The sequence below is a fragment of the Colius striatus genome, chromosome 1 (genome assembly GCF_028858725.1).
Source record: "Colius striatus isolate bColStr4 chromosome 1, bColStr4.1.hap1, whole genome shotgun sequence".
In the NCBI taxonomy this organism is placed as follows: Eukaryota; Metazoa; Chordata; class Aves; order Coliiformes; family Coliidae; genus Colius; species Colius striatus.
The window spans coordinates 51,430,937-51,455,757 of record NC_084759.1 but is presented as its reverse complement, the minus strand read 5'-3'; the positions used below and the strand labels follow the sequence as shown (position 1 = coordinate 51,455,757).

At 36.9% G+C, this 24,821-nt stretch overlaps 1 protein-coding gene across 1 annotated transcript in view; it reads right to left on the bottom strand.

Annotated features, from left to right (window-relative positions):
• The window catches only part of GPC6 (glypican 6), a 526,929-nt gene that overhangs the window by 218,031 nt on the left and 284,077 nt on the right, over nucleotides 1-24,821 (bottom strand). The gene's annotated exons all lie outside the window — the stretch shown is intronic.

The following is a 24,821-nucleotide window of genomic DNA, read 5'->3' as shown; positions in this document are numbered from 1 at the left end:
TGCATCAAGAAGAGTGTGGCCAGCAGGTCAAGGGAGGTTCTTCTCCCCCTCTACTCTGCCCTGGTGAGGCCTCATCCAGAGTATTGTGTCCAGTTCTGGGCTCCTCAGCTCAAGAGGGACAGAGAAGTGTTGGAGAGAGTCCAGTGCAGGGCCACCAAGATGATCAGGGGAATGGAACATCTTTCATACGAGGAAAGGCTGCGGGAGCTGGGGCTGTTTAGTGTGGAGAAGAGGAGATTGAGGGGAGATCTTATTAACACTTACAAATATCTAAATGGTGGACATTCCTTTTTTCTATTGTAGTTAGCAATAGGACAAGAGATAATGGGATGAAGCTGGAACACAAGAACAGAGCAGTGGCACAGGCTGCCCAGAGGGGTTGTGGAGTCTCCTTCCTTGGAGATCTTCAAGACCTGCCTGGACATGTTCCTATGTGACCTGATCTAGGTGAATCTGCTTCTGTAGGGGGGCTGGACTAGCTGATCTCTAAAGGTCCCTTCCAATCCTTCCATTTTATGGTTCTATGACTCTATGATCACACAAATTGGACTGAATGACAACTTGACCTATGTCTCTAAGTGTCAGGTGACTGAATTTTCTGCCAGTTTAAGTCAGTAAATCCAGTAAATACAGCACTGTACAATGGCTACCTGACAGTAAATTTGTATTTAGGCTGTTTCATTGCCATTTGTCTTTATCTGATTAAGCCATCTGATTTATAAAACATGCTGGGATGCAATTTATACACAACAATATGATACACCTAGTGGTCTGGTTTCCAGAACCACAAGGACAAGCATGCTCAAACCATAAAGGTGCTCTCAATGCCAGATATCAATTTATAATGCCTGATGAAAGATGTCTCATCATTACAGTCTCCGGTATGGATGAACTGTCAGCTATACTACCACAACCTCTTTCCAAACCTTTTAAAAGTAAAGAAAGTCTTAGTCATGTCAAAAACACAAATGCATTTCACAAACAGGGAGAGATTTCCTCAGCAGTGCAGTATTATTCACCTTCAGTGAAGAAGACATCATGGATTTCATTGTGAAGTTAGTACTACTGTAAACCTTTGACAGAGGCCAAATTTTCCAGTGGATTTGAGAAATGCTACAACCTTAATAGTGTCCTGTGTATTTGAAAGTGGGTATTGGAATGCATTCTGACCCTGACAACTTCAGTCCAGGCACCAAAAACCATGCAAAAAAAGTACATTTTCACTGTGCCTGTCCATTCAGCCAAGAGTGCATTGTTTCTGCCAGTATCTCTAGAAATAAATATCCTAAGTAGAATACTAGTTCTTAAAGATCTATGTATTATAAGGCACATTAAATACTTCTAATAAAAAAATCAGAGGTAGAACATACCTGGTTTTATTTCTTAAAGAGCAACTGAATGAATGGAATAGATTCAGCACCAACAATTACCAAGTTTCAAGTTTTTATTCACATGCGCAAGTGCAGTGAGGTTCAGTGCTGTGAAAGGCCTTCTGGACATCCCATCCAGTGCCTGGATTTAGGGATTGCTTCCAGAGTAAGGCAAAGAGTAAATTTGCTTATGCTTACTTGATTTTCAGAATCCTTACATAAGATACTTGAAACATATCAGGCAACTGAAACATAAAGTGAAACATAAATTGATTGTACAGCACAAATGTCTCTGGCCCAAAAACCAAACTGAGATCATCTGTCAGTAAAATATCTTTGATGAATGACCTCTAAAGTAATTATTAATGTTGTTTTCAACAGGGTACATTCAGTTTGTTCCTCTCTCATCCAAAGACTTCTTTTTACAGTGCCTACTGCCTGTTTACAGTGGAGCAGTTGGTGGTGGATTGGCCATTGAGGTTTCCCCATCTGGACCTTGCTCATCCATGTCCTCCATTGTTGATGCTTCAAATTTATTTTTGATTGGGACACTGGAGGGAGGGTTGCAAAGTGGAGCCCTGTTTTTTTGTATCACCAGGGTCCAAGTAATTTTGTTTTCAGTGGAGGCTTGTGCCTGGTTTTGGAACCATTTTTCAGTCTCTAGCTCTGCTCCTCTAATACTTTGGAGTTCACTAATGTTTTCTTGCAGCTCTTTTGTGTGATATTGCAGCTCTTTGACTTGATGGTACCAATCCACATACTTTCCTTAGCCAGAGATGTATCCAAACACCCACATGCAGTGTACCTGCACTGAAGCATCCTTGCTACCCAGCTCCATCTGAGTGAATGCATCAATCTTCTGCAGGGAATTCTCTTTCTGAGCTTTGGCTTTAGCTGGCAAGTGAATGCTTGCCATCTTGTCTGCTCGAGACCAGAGTTCTCCCCTGCAGTGTGGCTCTCTGTGAAGGTAGTGAGGTTGTTCCCTGCTCACCCTGCCTGTGCAAACTGCCGCACCGGGCCCTATTCACCCCACTCCAGGTTGCTCATGCTCCACGTGGGCTGTTTAGGATCATAGAATGGTAGGGGTTGTAAGGGACCTTTAGAGATCATCTAGTCCAAACATCTGCAGAAGCAGGTCCACCTAGATCAGATTGCATAGGAACGTGTCCAGGCAGGTCTTGAACACCTCCAAGGAAGGAGACTCCACAGTCACAGTTAAATCCCCAGCAGCCATGGCAGCTCCACCACCCTGCAGGACTGTTCCTTCACGATAGCTGTTGGCTCCTGATGGACCTCCTCCCTGCTCCGCTGCTTTCCCTGCTCCAGGGACTCCTTGCTCTCCTTGATCTGTGCTCAGTCGCAAAAACAAAGTCTTGTCACTGCCACATGTCTTGCTGATTGTAGAGAGTTGTAGAGAGTGAGAAAGTCTCCCCTTCGTCCATAGGAAAATTTTCACTCACTCCATCTATTTGATTTTTGCAGCATCCTTCCCTATCTTCATGAATGTCTCATATCTCTCTGTTCCTCCAATGATAACTTTTGCCCTGACCACGCTTTTGTGCAACCAGAGCAGCCAGAACAGAGGAACACAACAAATAAGAAAAAGTCAAAAGCAAAAGACATTGTGTCATTTGCCACAGAACTTTACATGTACTCATCATGAGGTCTTGTCCTTCGGCCACAAAATCCCTCTGAAAATGTTCAGCACTTGAAGCACTTTTCGTAAGTGTGATGGTCTGAACAGTGATTACATTGGGTCATGACCCAGAATGCTTCATTCACTGTGGATAGTGTCCTGTGGTTCACAGTAGGTGAATTGAATGTTCCTTCCATCAGTTTTGAGTTATATATCTCACATAAGTGTATAAATCTACCATTTAGGCGTCAATACCTGAGGTAGTTATTTGGAACCCTTTTAATGGAGAGACACAAACACAGGGCTTAGTCAAGTTTAGATTTAAGTAAGTGTACATGACTTGGATTTTAGTTAGAACAATCAGGAAAATATTACAAAACACAAAAAAAGAAGAAATGTGGAGTTGTGTTAATGTCAACACTAAACACTATGTATATTTGCATTCAGCTTTCCTGTATAATTCTTTACTGTCTTGATCAGACTGTCCTTCAACTTCAGAAATGCATTTTACCTGGACTTTGTTCTTTTTCTTCTTGTGTAGGTAAACATATGGGCTTTGAAGGAAAACAGAAAATGGAGCTGTGAGGATGGATGATTTTTTTCTTAATATAGAAAGGTCAGTTTTTAGTAACAAGATTAATATATGTCAGGTGGCCCAGACCTGGCCTTTGCTATGTGCCAAAACACTGAAGTAGATTCTGCTATTCTGTTGTCCATTGGCTATAGCTGCATGTATAAAAACCAAAGACAGCTTTGACAAATAACATTAGAATAGCAAAATATAAAAGAATGGTGTAGAAATATTTCCTTGTACAAAATGACTCCTGAAAATCAGTTCATACTAGAATAAAATCTTTTACAACCCACATTTCCATTTCGCTGTCTACCCACCATAGTTCTCACTGTCTGCATGAACACACTTAAAAAATGGTAAGATCAGTGACATTGCTGCTGCTAGAAATTGGATGAAAAGAACTGCTGGGCACCTATTATGGTGAGGAAAAGTTAAAGAAATACAAATAATTAAAAAAAGACTTGACATTGGGTCAAGACCAAAAATCTTGAAGCACAGAAAGCAACCTCCCTCTTTCAAATCCTACAATTGTCAAGGGCACTGGAAGACAACCTGACTGAGAAATAATTTTGCTATAGCTTGATTTCTTCATTCAGAGGGAAAGCATTGATGAAACCCTCTATATATAATCTCTCCAATTTAGATGTGTGTATTCCCTCCATAGTAGTTGAAAATATGAAAATTTTAACACTGTTCCTTATGAACTTAGTGCACAAGAGAGAAAATAAATGTCTTTAATCTTCTGTTTTTAACGTAACGATCTTGCTATACTATCATTTAATGGCTAATCACATGATACTGAACTAGCAAGCAAACCCCTTACACATTGCATTTTATTCATTTATTTTTTGAACATCTGATTAGTAAGTGGCAACTAAATATGGTTATTACAGGAAGCTATTATGTTACTTACTCATCTAATACGCTGAATTTTTACATCTCTCTCAGGAAAAAAATTTATAACAAAATAACTTTTGCAGGAGAAAAGTCCATACCATGGACTAAATAACACTTGGCTGTCTCACTAGGAGCACAATGCAATGCCTTGCAGAAAGCTGCATTTGTTTCATGCATTACATTTATTATCTTTTATGTCTGTAAATTATAGGGTTTTAAAAAATTATTTTAAAAGAATGTAAAAATACAGTATAAAGGACAAAAAAGAGGTCATGGAGATGAAGCTTTCATAAATATGGTGGGATAGAATGAGGATCAGAATAAACTCCACAAATTGTTTTTACTTATTACTGCTTCTGCAGGAGGGTTGGACTAGATGATCTCTAAAGGTCCCTTCCAACCCCTACCACTCTATGATTCTATGATTACTCTAATCCAAGAGAAAAAAGTTAATTTTACTCTCTTTATTTGATTCATTGGAATCTAAATCTCTCATCAACTCTTACGAAACTTGAGTTCCACTGAGTTGTGATTTTTTCCTCAACACAATTATTTACGTAAGATTTTTGTCCTGAGCAAGACTGTGTTTGCACTGTACTATGTATTATGCAAGCACAGAATTAGATGATCCTATAATTTAAAATGACAAACATAATCCTATATTTGAAATGTGAATTCTGCTGATTTTTTTTTATATTCGTGTTCAGGAAATAATGCTTCATGACTATTATTAGTTACATTTTCTTCAAATCTGTGTAATTTCACAAAATGTGAGGCTTGGTCCACATGATAAATTAAATCTGAATTAATGATAACTTTTTATTAGTCACAAGTTTCCCAAATAGATCTGTTTCAGAATCAAGAAAATCAAAGATTCCATAGGGAAACAATGCAATTTTGATTGTTCAGTGAACACTGGTGTCATTTTTTTGATACTTAAGTTTTCCTAATAGATTTATGTAGCAAAGTCTTTTGCTGTTGTATTTTAAGTCTCAGTAAAGTACTTAGTAACTTCTTGTAGGTCCCAATAAAGTTATTTTTTTTACTATGAGCAATAACTTTAGAGTATACCTAGGGATGGAGGAAAAAAATTTAAATAATTCAAGAAGAGCCAGAAAACCATTCAAACATGGATTTTAGAGAATTTTTTAGAGAATTTAGAGAAATTTTGATCTGAAAGACTTCAGTGGTTTCAAGACATGTTTCCTGTACCCAGAATTATTTAAGATTGCAAATTATTCTGCGTGGAAGAATGACAACATTTGTTATTTCACTTTTTGTGAAAAAAAGATAGAATGTGAAGTATAAGAAATGAAAATTTTCTTGAGTGCTTGTTCTCATTCCCTACTCACTTATGAACACAAAAGAGAAGTGATGGAGCTGCAGACATCAAAATTGAATGCAGTCTATTCTGGGAACCATTTATAGTCTAAGTAAATGTGTAATTAAATAATGACTTCATTTCAGCAGGTTCCCATGATAAGAATCAATAGCCAGGCCACTGATCTTGCATTAATTTGCCCTTACATTGTCACTAAATCTTCTTACATTCACACTTTCATGACACCCTGAATTAACCTTGACTATAACCTTTGCATTAAAATAGATTTTTTTTTTTTTAACTTCCCCTCTTCAAAGGCTTCAACAGCTGCTTTCTGGGACTAATCATATTCAATAGAATTCACAAATAGAATACATGATCTTCATTTCTAAAAGATGTAACAGGTGTAAAAATCCTTGTCCAAAAATGTCCCCCATGACATAATGAAAACTGCTATATATTTAACTTATCTGTGTCCTTGCTGAAAAACGATTTCTTTTTACTTCAAACCTTTAATATTCCATGGAGACGTATTGGGTTTGTGCAGCACGGTTTTGGTAGTGGGGAAGGACTATAGGGGTGTCTTCTGTGAGAAGCTGCTAGAAGCTTCTCCTGTATCCAACAGAGCCAATGGCTGCAATGTGGATCCACTGCTGGCCAAGACTGAGCCCATCAGCGATGGTGGTAACTCCTCTGTGATTAATGTATTTAAAAAGGGGAAAAAAAGTTATTGACAAGAGCAAACTGCAGCAGAAGAAGAGAATAAGAATGTGAGAGAAGTGTCTCTGCAGACACCAAGGTCAGTGAAGGATAGGGAGGAGGTTCTCCAGGCACCAGAGTAGAAGTTCATCTGTGATGAACCCATGGTGGGACAGGCTCTGCTCCTGTAGCCATGGAGCCCACGAAGGAGCAGAGATCCACTTGCAGCCTGGGGAGAACCCCATGCTGGAGTGGCTGGATGCCCATGGAAGGCTGTGACTCCTGGGAATTCCATGCTGGAGCAGGCTCCTGGGAGGACTTGTGGCCCCATGGATACAGGAGGCCAGATCTGGAGCCCAGGAGCACAGGTTTGCTGTTGGGACTTGTGACTCTATGGGGGACCCATGCTGGAGCAGTCTGTTCCGAAAGGATTGTGCCCATGGAAGGGACGTACACGAGCAGTTCATGAAGAACTGGAGCCTGTGGGAAGGACTCACATTGGAGAAGTTCATGGAGGACTGTCACTCATGGGAAGGACAGCATGTTGGATTGGGGAATTGTGAAGAGTCCTCCCCATGAGAGGAAAGAGCAGCAGAGATAATCTGTGATGTACTGACTGCAACCCCCATTCCTTGTCCCTGTGTGCCACTGGTAGAGAGAAGAGGTAGAGATCTGAGAAAAATGGAGGAGTGGGAGGACGTGTATTAAGATTTAGGTTTTATTTTTTATTACATTTCTCTGTTCAGATAGGTAATAAATTAAAATAACTTCCCCCAAGTCAAGCCCATTTTAAACAAGACAGTAACTGTTGAGTGATCTCTCTGTCCTTATCTTGACCTGTGAGTCTTTTGTCATCTTTTCTCTCCCGTGTGCAGATGAGGCGGAGAAGTGATACAGTGGCTTTGGTGAGCACCTGGCACCCAGACTGGCTAAACCCACTACAATATCTGCCATATATTTTCATTTTGCCTGGATTGTACTAGCTGGTTGAGACTTTGTGCTCCTGCAAATACAAAATACTTCCCGCTACTTACATATTTTTACAGATTTAATAAAAATAAAATTGCTTCAGAAAAATTTGTGGGTACTATTTTAAAGCTTTAAAACCAAGTGAATGCAAACATAAAGCAGCTCCCTGTCCAGACTGATAGACTGGGATTTATGGAGAGAAAGCATTTTCTCTTTGGGGCTTGTTAAGAAATGAGAGGCTGTAATCTTTACTCTTCCTGAAATACAAAATGTGCTCTTTCAATCCTGTCTAAATATTTCATATTATATAATTTCTTCTCTAGTGATACTTCATTAAGTTGCACAGAAAACTTTATTCTTCCTCTCTGAAAAAGTCGATACAGAAACTGGATCTTTTCATTAAAATAATCAGTTTGAGATTCTTTGCTTTCCAGGATACTAAGAAGCACCCTAGCCTTTAGAGCTTAGTCTACTATCACCTTCTGAGTCTGAGGTCTATGGAGGACAACATCCTACATATTACAGCCCGCCTTGATCCTGGTGCAAGATCTGGCCAGGTAACTTTCAGCAAGATACCGAACTTCTGTCTTTGACTAGGAAATGGGATAAACAGATGTTTACTTAAAAGGTGCCTTAGTTTTCAGAGTCAACACTGATCGCTGAAGCCTAGTGTTCAGACTAAAAATATGGCACCAACAGAAAAAAGAGAAAGAGATATCTAAAATCTTGGTATTGTTTGCTGGTTTAGATTCTTATATCTACATATGGGATAAAGCTGGAACACAAAAAGTTCCACTTAAATATAAGAAAAAACTATTTCACTGTGAGAGTGAGGGAGCAGTGGCACAGGCTGCCCAGAGGGATTGTGGAGTCTCCTTCCTTGGAGGTCTTCAAGACCCGCCTGGACATGTTCCTATGCGACCTGATCTAGGTTGACTTGCTTCTGCAAGGGTGGGGCTGGACTAGATGATCTCTAAAGGTCCCTTCCAACCTCTACCATTCTATGATTCTATGATTCTATGGTTCTATGATCTATTAGTTATAAGACATAGAAGTGCAAAATGTGTTGAGATAATTTTTCCCATTGTAATATCCATAGCAAGAAACTCAGTTATGACGAGTGAAATAAAGTTAGGTATCTTGTACGTTTAATCTTCCTTCATTAGTTTTTTCATAGACATTTTATCATGTGATATATTGTGCCAGTGCTTTAGGCATTTTGGAAGTGTAAAACTAGTATAAATAAACAGAGGAACAACACCTATTAAGAGACACAGGAACCTGGTGATATGCAGGTATTGGTAGCCATGACCACTCCGAGATGCACTGCCATGTTGACATCCAACACCAACGGTATCACACACAAGCTGATATCATACTGACAGCAAAACTCCAATCTGTTTTATTTTGTGGAGCTTAACAATACTTATTATTATTTTCATACTATAAATTTGCAAAACTACGCAGATAAGAACTCAGAATCTTCTGAATACTCCAAATGACACAGAATTCCAAGGGCATACGAACAGGTTTTTGAAAGGCTATGTTTCATCCAGAGTAATTTACATTTTTAACATAAACTTCTAATTAGTAGTACTGTATTCCTCATTAACCATTTGTTTTACTTTCCTTCAAGAACACTCAAATACAGAAGGAGACAGCAGCTCAACAGGAAACAGGTATAAATTATGCAACATTCTTCTTTTAAGTCAAGTTGTGCCAGGTGAGGGTTAGATTGACTATTAGGGAAAAAATTTCTCTGAAAGCATTGTTAAGCATTGGAACAGGATGCCTAGGGAAGTGGTTGAGTCACTATCCTTGGAGATATTTAAAAAAGTAGTAGTGCTTCAGAGTATGGTTTAGTGGTGGATGTGGTAGCGTTAGATTAATGGTTAGACTCAATGATCTTAAATGTCTTTTCCAACCTCAATGATTCTGTGATTCTTTAAAAGTGTTTTTAGAATAGTCACTGTCATACAGAGCTGCACTTATTTCTGTCTTAATCTTCATGCATTTGGATTAATGTCTGGTTTTGTATGACTAAAGAAAAGATTTATCCTTGTTACTTAACTGGACAATGGTTCTATAAAATTCAGTTTTAGAGCTTTAATAAAAGCATGATGTGTGTAGTAAAGCTTAATTTACTCTACAGTATTATTTAACATCCATATAAAAATCTGAGAGAGCTGTTGGGAATGTTTGAGCTGACAAGTCAACATTACATGTGCTTTGTCCATTTTCTTAGTGACAAATATTCAAACATAAAAGGACCATTTTCTGAGGCTCTCAGTACTTAGATGACATTAGCTTTTTGTATTAGCCCAGCGGGTGAAACTAAACAAAGCAAAACCAAATAACATTGACATGACGTTGATAAGCTAGGGTCTGTCATTTCATCCAACAATTGGAGTATCCAGTAGCATTAAGGAGAATCAAGCAGGAACAAACTAGACTTATCTCCACTGAGTGACCACAAGGCTGTTCCAAAAGGTGCATTGTACCAAGCTCTTGGATCTCTTTCTCTGTTCTGTTGGTGTCATCTACACAGTCTGAACACTGAGCTTCAGGTATCAATGCTGACTTTGAAAACTAAGGTATCTTTTTGGTAGAAGACCAAGTGCTTGGTGCTGCACTTGGGCCACAACCCCATAGAATGCTACAGGCTTGGGGCAGAGTGGCTTAAAAGCTGAAGGATGGAAAAGGACCTGGAGGTGTTAATCAGTAGCTGGCTGAACATGAGCCAGCAGTGTACTCAGGTGGCCCAGAAGGCCAATGGCACCCTGGCTTCTGTCAGAAATAGTGTGACCAGCAGGACCAGGGAAGTGATTGTCCCACTGCACTTGGTGCTGATGAGACTGCACCTCAAATACTGTGTTGAGTTCTGGGTCCCTCACTACAAGAGGGACATTGAGGTGCTGGAGCATGTCTAGAGATGGGAAACGAAGCTGGTGAAGGGTCTGGAGACAAGTCTTATGAGGAGCAACTGAGTAACTGGGGTTGTTTAGCCTGGAGAAAAGATGACTAAGGGGATATATGATCACTTTCAACAAATTGAAAGGAACTTGTAGCAAGGTAGGAATCAGTCTCTTCTCCCCATTAATGAACGATAGTACAAGAGGAAATAGCCTCAAGTTGTACCAGGGGAGGTTTAGATTGGAGATTAGGAAGAACTCTTTGTTAGATCCTGGAACAGGCTGCCCAGGGAGGTGGTGGAGTCTCCGTCCCTAGAGATATTTAAAAGTGGCATAAATGAGGTGCTGAGGAACATAGTTTAGTGGTGGGCTTGGTAGTGTTAGGTTGGTGGTCTTAAAGGTCTTTTCCAACTGAAATGATTCTATACAGCTGAGAAGATACAGACAGGAGGATCTACTTTTATACAGGATGAGCTAAGAGTTAAAGAAAAAAACATTCCGTATCCATACTGGTAAACTCAGTACATTTTTTTTCCTGGAAGCTAATGAGACAAAGCTAATATCTGCTTGTCTTTCATCCCATAATACACTTATTACAAAATCACTATTCATATTACAGTCACATCTTATTAGACAACAGATGGTCTTATCTAAATTGGTTAGTTCACAATTTCTTATTAATAAAGTCACAACAATGAATCAAACCTTCCTAGAACTTCATGAAGCCAGCCATTATCTTCTAGTTAATGATTGTTATTCAGCAAGAAGCAATAAACTTATAGAAAGACCATTTGTATAAAATGTGTTACTGCAGTTTCTTAAGAATCTTTGTTATTGTCTTCTGCAAGTGCATTTTTTTCTGCCACTCTATTTTCATGTTGTGATGTATACACTAACTCCATGAAAAGTAAACAAAGGCAATCATAACAGAAAAATCTATGAAAATGACATGACATTCAACTTTAATTTTAGAATATTTTAATTTTAGAATATTTATTCTTCCATATGAGATTTCATGTCAAACATGCTTTTCCTAAACATAAAGCTAGAAAAATATTCTTAGAAAGATGAACAGTAGAAATCTGACCACAAGAACTTTCTAATTGTCATAGATGGAAATAATAATTCTATCTTTCTTACATGCTTTTTTAAAATCTAAGCATTTATGTGAAACTGAGCACTATAGCTTATGCCTCATAAACTCTAAATTAAAATTCACATTGTTATCTCCACTATCTTAACTCTGCAGACACAAAATTGAACTACTCACTGAAGACAACACTGCATAAGTCTGTCCCTTTTCAGAAAATGTTAAGGGAGGGCTTAATTTCCAGTGACTGAGAAGCTTTCCTTCCTGCAATGCATTTATGTGTGGCCTGAAGACCAAATTCACTGAAATAAATGTGCCCCTCCCTTCACAGGGCTTACATCTAGGTTCCTTTGTGAGAGCTAGAACTCCCCTGCAAGCTAGTGTGTAGTTACAACACTTGGAAGCTATTTAATGAGAGGTTTCCCTCTAAAAAGAATGCAGTGGCTAACCTATGACAACAGCAGACTTTAAAATCTTCAAACCCATGACAGAAGACTTAGAGCAGACCCTGACAGATATTGAAATTCCCCAAATGCACATCTGGCTCACTTTCTACACAGCTGACAGTGTCTGGTTTGCTCTATGTTTATGGCCATGTGCAGATAAGAAGATGAACAATAAAGCTGGACTTTTCACAAGTGGAGTGAAAACTGAGGTTAATTCTTAATAGAAGTCAATACTTCATTTGTGCTTAGAGATCACTGAGACTGAATCAACGACTGAGGTCTCCTCATGGCAGAGTAATCAGACAGGCTGCTTTGGTGACCATGGACTGCTGTTTTGAGTGAACCTTTTTTCTAGGAGTGACACAAACTATTGGGTAAAACTTGAGGGTGAGCATGGATCAAAATAAGAATGGTGATGCAATAGAAGTCTTTAACTGCAAGTAAACCAGATGTGACTGAAATCACACCTTCAACATCCATAATATTTCTTGATTCAGACAGAATAAACTTGGAAGCTGCTGTAAAAAACTAGTAGTTGAATGGGCTACCCAGGTGGGTTGTTGAGGCTCCTTCTCAGGCGACATTCAAAACTCACCTGGAGGAGTTCCTGTGTGACTAATCTAGGTGGTCCTGCTCTGGCAGGGTTGTTGGACTAGATGAACCTTTGAGGTTCCTTCAAACTCTTAAGATTTTGTGATTCTGTGATGCACCTAGCCCTTTTAAAGTCTAGAAGTATCACATTCCCAAATGACAATACCTTCCAAGACATTAACATCTATACTGTACACATCAGTGTTCTCATCTTATAAGCATGCCACGTAGAAAAGTAAAAGTTGCAACAAAAGAGGAGACAGATTTTTAAAGACAACCACAACTCTGTTGGTAGTATTTTTGTGCTATAAGTCTAACGTGAAATCTTTATACTCACAGAAGATGAAAACCACCAGAAGCACTAAACAGCTTCTAGGAACAAAACCCTGACTCCTGTGAATTTGACAGGGAGACATCACCTGAACTTAAGGGCCAGAGTCTCACTTCCATTTGTAAATTCACTCAATTTGTTAATAAAAGAACAGTTATTTCCTCTGAAGAGAAATAATTAAAGCAGAATCAAAGGGAAATAGATCCTCAGTACTGAACAAAACAGTCCTGTTGTTTCCTAAAGTCATAAAGATGCCTTTCTCATACGTATTCTAACCACCTACTCCCTCCTTTTTTTTATTGATGGTGATTGCTGCTTTTCTTTGATTTCATGATTTATTTGCATTAGATTTCAGAAGTGAAGTCATTGTGCAGGAAAGGAAAAGGAATTTTGAATCCACATGGTACAATTTTTCATTTACATTAGACAATGCATATGACTCTTCATAAATAAGATAGAAGGCACATGTCTTTGTTGAAGTGAAATACATTTCAAAGAGGAGAAAAAAGATTTGCAAATTTGAAGCTTTGTCTAGAGAGTACTACTGTATATGTTTCGTTCATCTCATTTAACAAGCCCAATTTCTTTGAATTCTCTGGCATGATACCAGTTTCCCTCTAGTGTTATTAAATTTAAATTTGATTTTTTATTATACTTGATGCCAAGTTTTGTGCTTTTTTGATTATAATTTGTAAATGATGAGCGCAGTGTGGGTGTGAAAAGAAACACATGATAAATTACAAGCTCTCCATAAAATTCTAACTCCTAATTTATGTGAAAAATTTATCTAGGTACATGGGCCAAGGTTTCAAGAAAAACCCCAACTAGAGTCTGTAACAAAGTTGAGTCTTTGGGTAATGTCAAAATGACCAGGCATCTAAAAAAATGCTGTTAATTTGCACGGAACAGATGTCTGCTCAGCTCTTCTGAAAACTAGGTGATTAAACTTAAGAGTCTACATATGGGGTTAAGACCTTATCCTCAGGTTCCTATCATACAACAAATGAACAAACTAGAGAAAAGAAACTCCCACCATTTTTCAGTATGTAATTTTTATCCATTGAAAAAGAAACGTGATGCTTTATAAAATTTCAAAATAGGATGATTATTTAAAGGTGAAACAAAAGCCCAACACAGAAACTCCTGTAGACAACTGAGAAAACAGTCAATAGAAGTATCATATGAAGTCAGAGAAAGAGGAAACCCACTTGAGTTTAAATACTTATCTACTACTTTATCCTGTGAGCATAAAATATCTGGTGAACAAGCAAATGCAACCTTAAGAGAGTCAACTGTCTTGAAAGCTTTTATGGTTTTAGAGCTCAGTGAACCGTAATTAATAGAGGCTACTCAAAGCACAGAGGAGAAGTGTTTTTGAGAGTGATACAACCATTTGTGATGCCATAAATTGCATAAAAATTCCCTGAAAAAGAATAGCAGTAGAAGAAGTGATTGTGTATATAAGAGGTAAATGACCAATGGCAATAGAATTGAATGCAACAAGAAGTAAAAAAATAGCTTGCAGCAAAGCAAAACTGTTATATAATTGTAGGGGTGAGAAGTTTGGCTGCAGTATGTGCAGACTTACAGGTAGCTCTTTTTGTCTAGAACCTCTTTCATATATTTTTGTCCAAATTAAAGAACCCTGACTCCCTTGCCTATCCCAATCCCTGAAGCCAAGAGGATCTCCTCTGAAAAGCCCTCAAGTCCAGTAGCAGAACTGAAACTTTTGAATGTATTTTTGACATTTCTTCTCTTGCTGTTTTCACACATCCTGTACATACATAAGGAGATTTTGGGACAAGGGATGGGGGAATGAGTGCTTATTATGTTTTAAGGTAGCAGTATGCTCATTAAGCACCAGGAAATGGGCTAGGGCACAATTAAATGTAAGGAACTTGCCTTGAACTACAAGCATTTTTAGAATTATTTTAAAACAGTTCAAGCAACAGATTAAAAAGTTTTCCTGAGCACAAAGAAATGAAACCTAAATGACAAAGTTATTGCAAATAACAGTCTTTGTGTTCTGGATCCATCTGATGCCACAGTATCTCCTACCAAGCATCCCTTACTTGTGTTTGTCTCGTCTCTTCATTTTTGTTAAATGATTGTTCCTAACCTTTGCAGGCTTTCTTCCTTCCTGAAAATTACTTAATCATCTTTCTTAACTTCAAAAAAATTCAATTTTTTTACAGGTAATTCTCTTATATTAATGTAGTTTTCATAAACTGAAATTTAATTTAGTAATTCAATACTGGATCTATGATAACTCACTCAACACACAGTCTGATGTTATTAATAGTATGAGACCAAAACCAGGACAATTGATCCAACACAATAATTTTTTCCACTTATAACTTCGGCAGTTTTATGTCTTTACAAGGCTACTGGTTGACTGCCAGTTAATTTTCAAGAATGTTTGTCACTTTATATATGCAATGCACTAATCAAACTAATATCAAAAAATAAAATGCCTCTGCCACCATTTCTTGCTATTTTCTTCTACCTTGATGTTCTATAGCATTATGAGCCTTCCTATAAAAGTGGAGGTGTTAGAATAAATTATGAAGGAATTCAATGAAATGAGGATTACTAGAATAATTTAAAATAAGCTAATAATGTGAAAATAATGTGAAATGAACTCTCTCTTTCCCTTTTTATAGAGTTACAAAAGAATGGTACATCTCAGTCAATAACAAAACAGGAATATCGACTTTACAAGATTCCACAAACATTGACCATTTAAGACTAATGAAGTGATCAGCTTCTTTTTTCCTCAGTCTTGTTTGATTTAAAAGAAACAAACAAAATCTTTCCACGAGCAGCTCTGATATTTGGACTTGGATAAGAAAATAAAGACTATTTCTTTTTCTGTCACTAATCTGAAGGCAGACTGATAACCACTCTCTTACTGCCCCAGTCCTGCAAAGTATTCTCTCCATGCAGAGAACACTGCAGGATCCAGGCTTCTGTTTGTATCATCCAATGGCTGTTTGGTGGCTAGCGTGAGACAAGGAGTAAGACAGAGAGCTCTGTCCATCAGACCACCACTGTCACGTTTTGCATTATGTTCTGCTCTTGCTAGTAAATTAAAGTGAAAAGCTGTATTTTGGAGGCTGAATTGGTCTGTTAACTAATATTCAGAAAAAAAAAATTGTAGGAACTTTTACTGCTGCCCTTATTCTTTAGCTGAACAGAACATTTAATTCTCCATTATATTAACATGGCAGTATTTGTAAGTACATAGTTCTCTAAATACTTACAAAAGCTTTGTTAAAATGGTACTGGTTGTTGTTGGCCATAAATGGAAACAGGCACAAGGTACACTTCATTCCCAGGAAAGACTTATGTTGCACTGCAAAGAGAATATAACTGACAGTAAGTAATTCTGAAGGGTTTTGCCTTTCTGTCCAGAAGACAGAATGATGAGCTCTCTTTCACAGTGAGAATGTAAGTCTGAATTGCACTGCATGAAATTACACTTGCCTAAGCTTATCGGAGAAACCACCTGAAAATGACTTACAACTCAATTTGTTGGGGAAAAAAAAGCAAAGAATTCTGGGATGACGAAATAAATCTTTCCTGCTTTGAAGTTTCTGGACTTTTTTTTTACAATAATAGTAAAATAAAATAAAAGAAACTACAGATTAACCTTCTCTGTAGAGCAGACATTTATTGATAGATAGTTGTTTTCTACTCTTTCCAAATTATAAACTACAAAATATATATTTAGGGTATTTTATTGAAAATGCATGGTGGTGAGAAATCTCCTAAAACTAAAGACAGAAAATCTTTGGTCATCTTGTGTGTATTCTTAAGAAACCATTTTTTCTTCTCAGTGCAAATCCCCTCCATCCCTGTCCTGTAGGAAGAAGGTATTTCCTAATCATGTTTGGAAGGCTAATACAAAACTAGATATGAAGTTTTTGTTAATGTGCGAAGCAATTTCCTTTTCTTAACTATATTTTTCTGCTTAATTTCGTACCACTGACAATTATGGAATATCTTTCTGCCTGAATTTTTATATCTTCTCAGTAAAGATTTTTGTCTAGCATCATTAGCAAACTCATGTTCATTTACCTAGTTCTTTTTTCTTTAATAAATATGACTTAATATCTTTCTATTGTTGTTAATTAACTATAATTTCTTTTTTTTTTTTTTTGCCTGGCAATTTGGTTTCTATGTTTCCTTTGGGTCTGTGACTGCTCACTTTCCTTATGAACCCTTAGAAAAGGGCTTGTTGGCCATGTTTTAAGTGTCCTTCTAGTTATTTCTCAGCATTTCTTCCAGACTATGACACCTACTAATTTCACTAACTCAATGTTAACTTTGTCTCTGAGATAATTTAGAAAAATGTTTTGTAATAGAATTGTCTTTTTTACTGTAATAGTGTCTTCTGGTCCATCCCATCATCACCTCCAGTCTATGAACTGATCACAAATGAGATATTAAAGTTTCCTTTTGCTGTGATTGTTCAGGAGAACACTACATTGCACTGGTTATTTTCAGGTCCCTTGAACTTTCAAGCACCAGTTATTTATATTTCTTCCTAATAAAATTTCTTAGTAGCATCAAACTAGGAGATCAGAGATGAGAAGTTTCCAGAATGATCCCTATAAGCAAATTCCTCTTTTCCTTAGGAAAGGAAAAGAAAGAGGTGAAGCAATTTGGCTGTTTTAGTAAGTAGATTTGGGGCATTTTGCGTCATTGCTTCTCTGTTGAAAGGGTAAGGGCAGTTGTTTGTGTTTTGTCTGTAGACAAAAGCATCTTGCTGAGATTTACTCACCATGCAGGAAAATTGGACAAAATGAATTCTCCAAAGGCTGTTGGACTATGGTCCAGTGAATCATATCACTTTTATGATTAGTGCCCTTAGCTTAGGTAAAATGAGTAGTGTGAATGTAAACTGTTGGTTTCAGGCGATTAATTCCTTTGCCCACTTTCACCAAGCCTAGTGAAGATGATAAAAACGTGAAAAACACTTCATCCACCATGGTATCCATGCAAAGGCTGAGGTGCCAACTCTGACTTGTCAGGAAAGGTCTATCTGGTTTGATGAGTGCCCGTCTGAGCCACAGCCACCAGTGTGTACAGAGGGAAACAGCTGTGTGCTGTCTCGATGGCATATCATGTAAAATAAATAGATAATAAAAATCACAGAATCACAGAATCTCTTTTGGAAGAGATCTCAAAAGATCATCAAGTCCACCCCCTCCCTGCCAGAGCAGGATCAATCTCCATCTTCTCCACTTAGAAAAAAGAAATTGTTTTTGTGGCAAAATTTGTCTCTTGCTTATTCAAACATATTTTATCAGAATAGGATTATTGCTATATAATTAAGATAACTTGTTTTATCCATAAGTCTTTGTCATGTTTACTCAAAGTGATACATCTTGAAAGGCTGAAATATGAAAGAGATAAAAAAGTACAAGCTGGTGCCCCCTGCATAATCAAATACATGCATTTGGATTAAAAAACATCTCTACAGTGCAAAAATATGAATGACAAAGTCAAATCAAAATGCAGGAGAAAAAAAGTTTCTTTATGAAAAAACCCCTAACTAAAATAAGTTTAAACAAAAACTCCTTAAGAATAATGGGAAAAAAACAAGCTTTATCTTTATTAAGATATAACATATGTTACACCACTGTGGGCTTTATTTTTGTGACACCAAAGCCAAGACCTTTTGTCTGTGCATGCAATCCTTTTTCAGAATGGTATATCATCACTGCCTCGAATGAATGCTTCCCTGATACAAACATGACCTTGTGCTCCAAAGCTGCCATCATTTTGAAACAAAGCTTCACTGATTCCTTAAGGATCGTCATGAACTGTGCAAACCAAATCAGATGTAAAAAAGGTGTGTATATTTCACTGCTCTAAACCAACTTGTGTTGTGCTGCCTGAAAATGTAAGTTGCTCCACTTGTATCACAGGGCCAAGGAAACATACATATTAGAGTTTGACAAAGCAAATGAGACAGGAAAAATAATAGCAAAGCAGCTATGCATGGCAACATCACCTGTTTTTTGACCTGACTTTAGTAGGACTGCCAATTAAAACAATGCAAAATAATGTTTACATGTTAATCCTAATTAGTGGTAGAACAGTTGAAAAGCAACTTCTTGTTATGAAGATTGGTGCTATCAGTGTTTTGTTGCCTGCTTCCAAGTTTCAGAAGCTTCTTGACAGTATTGCAGCATGAGGAATATTACACATAGGTTTTAAGAAGACAATATCTAATCCTACTTTTGCTATTTTAACTAGCAAAGCAGTGAAATTCACTACTACTCTACTTCTGGGAGACTGAGATGTGTACACTTAGCAATAAGAGACTTTATGTTGTAGAACACCAACTTTGGTCCTACTTAAAGACCTTAATAATGACTAAAAAAAATTGCTTCCTTATCCTAATCAGTGTTTACCTTCTAAAACACAGAGTATCAGAAATTTGAAGCAATATTAAACTCCAACCACTTATGGGAAAATTTCTATAAACACCGTGAAAAGGGAAAAAAAAAGTTTCTAATTGATTTACTTCTACATAGAACTATTAATATAGTAAATTTGACTTTGAAAAGTCTAGCTTGTCTTTCAGACTGTTCTAAATCAGAATGCCATCAGATCAAATTTCTATCGATCAAACAAGATGAATTGTCTGCTTACACAACTTCAACTGTAAGTCTGCCATGGAAAGGAGTAAAAGGAATGAATTTCTATACTTAATGAAGTTTAAATGACAATGATGGAAAAACTGAATAGGCTTTAGTCAGTAGCAGTAATCCTAAGAGGGCCACCTGACAATTACATTTAATATGCTAATGCTATTACAGTACATGAAAATTTCTATTCTGCCCATAAAGGTCTTGTTAACAGTAATTAATTGTTAAGACATTCATCCCTGTAAAGAAAAGAGATATTATTACTAGAATCAGTGGAAGACTTTTTTTTTAATTAGTATTTGAAAAGCAAAAGATTGAATTCTCACTACTCAGGGACAACAAGGCTGATCAGGTCTTTGTCAAATTATATGCAATCATACCTTCTTCACTGGAATTGCAGACATCTATGTAAACTACCGGTTTTGCTACTCAACAGATAAAAGGTGTTGCCACTAATCCTCACCCCCTCCTACCTAGAAGCAGTAACCTGTGCTGCTAGTTTTAGAGATCTGTGATTCAGACCCTAGTACTGGCCATCAGGCTGTGTCTTGAGTGGGAGATCATCTGGGATTAAGTGAGCAGTAGGTCTCAAATGCTGAGAAAATACTGAGTAGCCAAAAAATGACCTACTGGAGAATGTGTGCTGCTGCCGTGTATAGGTCTGCATGGAATATGAGGCATAACTGTCCTCACCATTATAGCCCTGTCTCTTTTTAAACTGTAACAACTTATATTTTTCAGTCCTGGAGGTCTCTGGTACTCCATCAAAATGACAGGCATCACGTTCACGCAAACAGCTCTTCAATTCCATAAGGAATATTTTGATAACCTCTTAAAAATATACTTTTTCTAAAATAGTGAAGTAGATGCCTTACCAAGATTAAGCACTGGAATTACACAGCATGGTTTCCAATAAGTAATAATTGGATTCAGTCTATAAAACTAATTAAGATTTCCACAACCTCTTTAAGATCCTAATGCTGTTTATAATACTTGTTCATAGGATCTCACAAAACATCCATTTGTAATGAAATGTATTTGCATGGATAAATGTACATCAGCTAATTTAAACACATAAAGAAAAATGAGATCCAGTTATTACTTAAACTGGGTAGACACTTAAGAGCAAATTAATTCAGGTTAATATTTAATGAGATCCTAAATCAAAACTGATGTGATGAGAATATAACTAGGAATAATGACCTGTATAGCATGTCAGTGATTGTTGTTCCTTAACATCTTGACCCCAAATCCACAACATCTACCACAATACAAAAATACTTGCCAAACAAATATTTGAAGCAAAGCTCCAAGAAGTTAAGAAGATGAAGTGCTAAATAAATACTGTAAATCTGTAAGTTTGCAATGTATCAGCTCAAAAGCTCATAATTTCAAAGCCTCATGATAGCAGACAATTTAATCAAGCAATAATGATGCATAGTTTCAAATGTATAAAGGAGAAGGATATACTATCGTGAAACGGCAAAACATCAACTATATTTTAATTCTTCATGCATGTATTTTAATGCTCTAAGGCTTGGGCATAACGATGTGGAGATTTTTCTATTCTGTGCAGGTAGACAATAGGAAGCTTTGGTCCACTGTTAAAAATAGACCTGCCGTTTGCTTCTCTAAGCATCTCCAGATTCCAAAATGGTAACAGAGTGGTTACTCCTGGGAAAAGAGAAGAACGAACATATACTGGTAAAGTCTTTGTGAATCAGTAGTTATGATTCATGAAACTCACTCCTGAGTAAACATGGAATCATTGTGGGTGCCTACCATCAGAACACAACTTCATCTGACTTCCAACCAGTTATGATAATCAAGATCTCATGGAATAGAAATGCTACTGAATGCAAGTGACCTACTTATCCTGAAACTACCCCATTTATCCTATAACTTTATTAACAAAGAGACCTGAAATAGCATGTGTGCAATGCTGGGAGAAGCACCCTTCCTCCTCTTCCTTCCCACCCCACCTTATTTTTTCACATTTAAAATTGTAGCTACTGGACTACTTGCAACCAGAAAAGAAATAGAGATAAAATGCTTGCCAAGTTTTTACAGCATCTGTTCCTTTCAGATGACATCCCTTTAATAATTTCTATATTCAGTTTGTTTAGTTGTTTGCCAAGAAGACTCTAATGTCCTCCATCTGCAGTTATGCCAGATATCAGAGCCACCTCATGTAGATAACCAGGAACTTGGCTAAATCTTGAATGAGAGAAAGTGCAGTATGTCATCTGCTAATGTTTTCAAAGTTAGTTTGCAGAGCAGCTGAACATGCTAAGTTTCCTACAATGCACATCAATATTTTTTTTTTTAATTTAAACTCGGTAAAGATTTCATGAGAAAGGATTAAAAAGCAGCAAATAAACAGTTTCAGGTTACTTGACTAGGAATTACAGAGCAAATAATGAGAGCTGTCTCCTTTTAGAGTTTGAGTTAAAATATGAACATTTATAACAAATATTATTGATTAAGGAAAAGCTCACAGAGACTGATGTATCTCCTAACATTAAGTGCTTTCTTTTCTACCTTTATCAAGTATTTTGTAGTACTAGTCCCATCCATGGAGAATTGGAAGGATTTTAATTACTTTCAATGCTAGCATTTCTACACTGTAGAACTTATTTCTGGAAAGAAATTGCAAAAATAGGAAATGAGATTTTTCACAAGTTCTGGACAAAGCTTTCCAAGAGTTATTTCAAGAATCCCTAAACAGAATCCATGGAAACAAAAGATGAATTCACAAGGACTGAGAAATAAAATCTTGCCTTGTGTTCTACATCTTCTCATTTTCCTTGGAAAATGAGGACTGCTCACTCTTCTATCCATGGAAAATCCAAGCAAGACAACTATTTTCTAAGATTAAGGAGCCTGAAAAAAGAAGGACTACAAATTAAAGTGATAATTTCTGGAAACCTTAAGGTCTCCATATACAGCATAACAAACTTTGCTCTGTTCAAAGTTAGCATAATGGTAAAGCTTGTGCCATCTCACATGACCAGTCTCTCCCTCACTGATATCATAACACTACTGATGAGGTAGATAGTGGGAAAATGAGTATATCAGCCTTCAAGTCTGCAAGGAAATGTACAAATGTACATTTTGTACAAAACACAGTAATTTAGAATCTGTTAAACTTGTTTTAAAAGAAATATTTTCCTCTGACTCAAGTCATCTATTTCCCAACACAGAGGTCTGGCATTCCTTCTTGCTCCCGGGTCCAGTATTTTTACTACATTCCAGTTCCAATACTAACACAGCTTTCTTTTATGAGAAAATGAATGGAGCTAGAAGAGATGGGGAACTGCAATTTCTCTAAGCAAATGCAGGCTACCATATATCTTGGAACAACACTGAATTCATTCTGTCTTGCTCCTCTGGTTTTTCACTGTGTCTGAATGTTTGCTTTAGACCAAACTATTTCACATCATAGCAAATACCTGCTATATAGCTGATACAGTTAGTGGCAGCAAAAAAATAATGCTTTTTAAAATGTCATCCTTTGTCTTACAATCTCCAAACAAACAAACGAGACAGTAATTCCTTTTCCTATTTAATTTTTAAAATTATGCTTAAATAACAAACTTCAGATCCACAAAAAGCTGACCTGTGATTATAACATATCAGCTACTCTAAAGTGTTATGGCAGTCTCTACAAATAATGATATTTCTGATCACACTGCATAACATAAAAATTCAAGTAGTGTTTCCTTTTATTTTTTTTTTTCTGCAAAACCCAGAAGAATAGGAAATGCAAAAGAAAACTACAGTCAGAATGATCAACATTTGGATGTTCACAGAAAACCCAACCAATGTTTGAAAACAAGTTTAAAAAATCTTGAAGGTACTGTAGTCAATAAATTAAAATTTGTGCAGAAATTCTTCAAACATCTGAGAGATTTCTTAAACAGGTTTTGTTAAAAATGAATGAGCCGTTTAAAATAAACATAAGAAATGTGAAAAATCCTCAAATGCAGAAATTAGATTAATGTAAATAGTGTGTACTCAGAGGAAGATCTACCTTTTGCATTTGTAATAGAATGTAAATTCTCACAAACTACATAGCGCAACGTTCCTGAAAATTTTCATTGTTTGAAGAGCTAACATAACTTCTATTCATTTAAGTCACTTCCTCAAGACCAAGTTTCATCTGGGCTAAACTGCATTTAATTTTTTTGTTGTTTTTCTTGATGGGTAGGCCTAAGGACAGCAGATAATGAGCAACCCCAAGGTCTTGTCTACAAATGAGCTATCTAATAGCAGAGATAGAGTATTTGGGTGAGCAATTCCTGTTGTTAACAATAAAATACATGGGTGAAGCTATTATACATTAAAATTTTTGAGAAATTATTGATCTTTCATACAACAGTCATCAAGCTCAGGTTTTGTGGACAAGTAATTTACAAAGCTGAAGAGTCTTTGTCTTACCATCACATCTGGCTTTATTTTAAATGATAACTTAAGATTTATATCACTTTTCCCCTGTAGGTGTAATGTACATGAGTTCATGTAGTTACTGACACACAGAAGTGTTCTCAGTTTATTGTACTGTACATTGATTTGAAAAAAGTCCAGAAGAACGTTTTTCTCTGATGCAATCTTTGACCATTAATCTGCAATCTTTGACCAAAGTTCTGCTGTTATTTGACATCTCTATCACTGATCCCAGGAGCTGTTCCAGTTTGCAAAGAAACTCAGAAATGGAGGCAGTAAGGGGATCTGGATGCCTGGGAGATGAGGTTCCCTAAGCATATTAGCTTGGTACATCCCAAGAAAAGCTTCAGTGGAGTGTCACAGCCTGTACCACAACACAAGCCTGGCCAGGGTGAGAGTTGGCACAAGCGTCAATATGCCCAACTGTTAACACAGTTGCTGTGTGGCAAACGTAACTATGGCTTGTATTGGCTGGAGCTTTACCAGACAATATCTATTCACAAAAGGCACCTTTGAAAAGGCCAGCCTGATTTGAGCACAAAAATAGGTTAGCATTTATGGCATGAGCTATGTCATGCCACCACCCTCTACAGACTAGAGAATAGTCCCTGAACCTGCTTCCTAGTATATATGTAGTCTATCCTACATTTATTGACCATCTCAGAAAACTCGTCAATAAATTAATATGGAAAATGAGATTTAATAATTTAGTGTAAAAAAAAAATCATCAAATTATCATATTTGGTCTAATAGGAAAATGACATTAGTTTTATAGACCAATCTTTATAACAGTCAAATGACCTGTTGAGGATACCCAACCCTTGACACTGCATATATATTTCTTGCTTTCAATAATCCTCGTAGCAGTTTTTAGTAG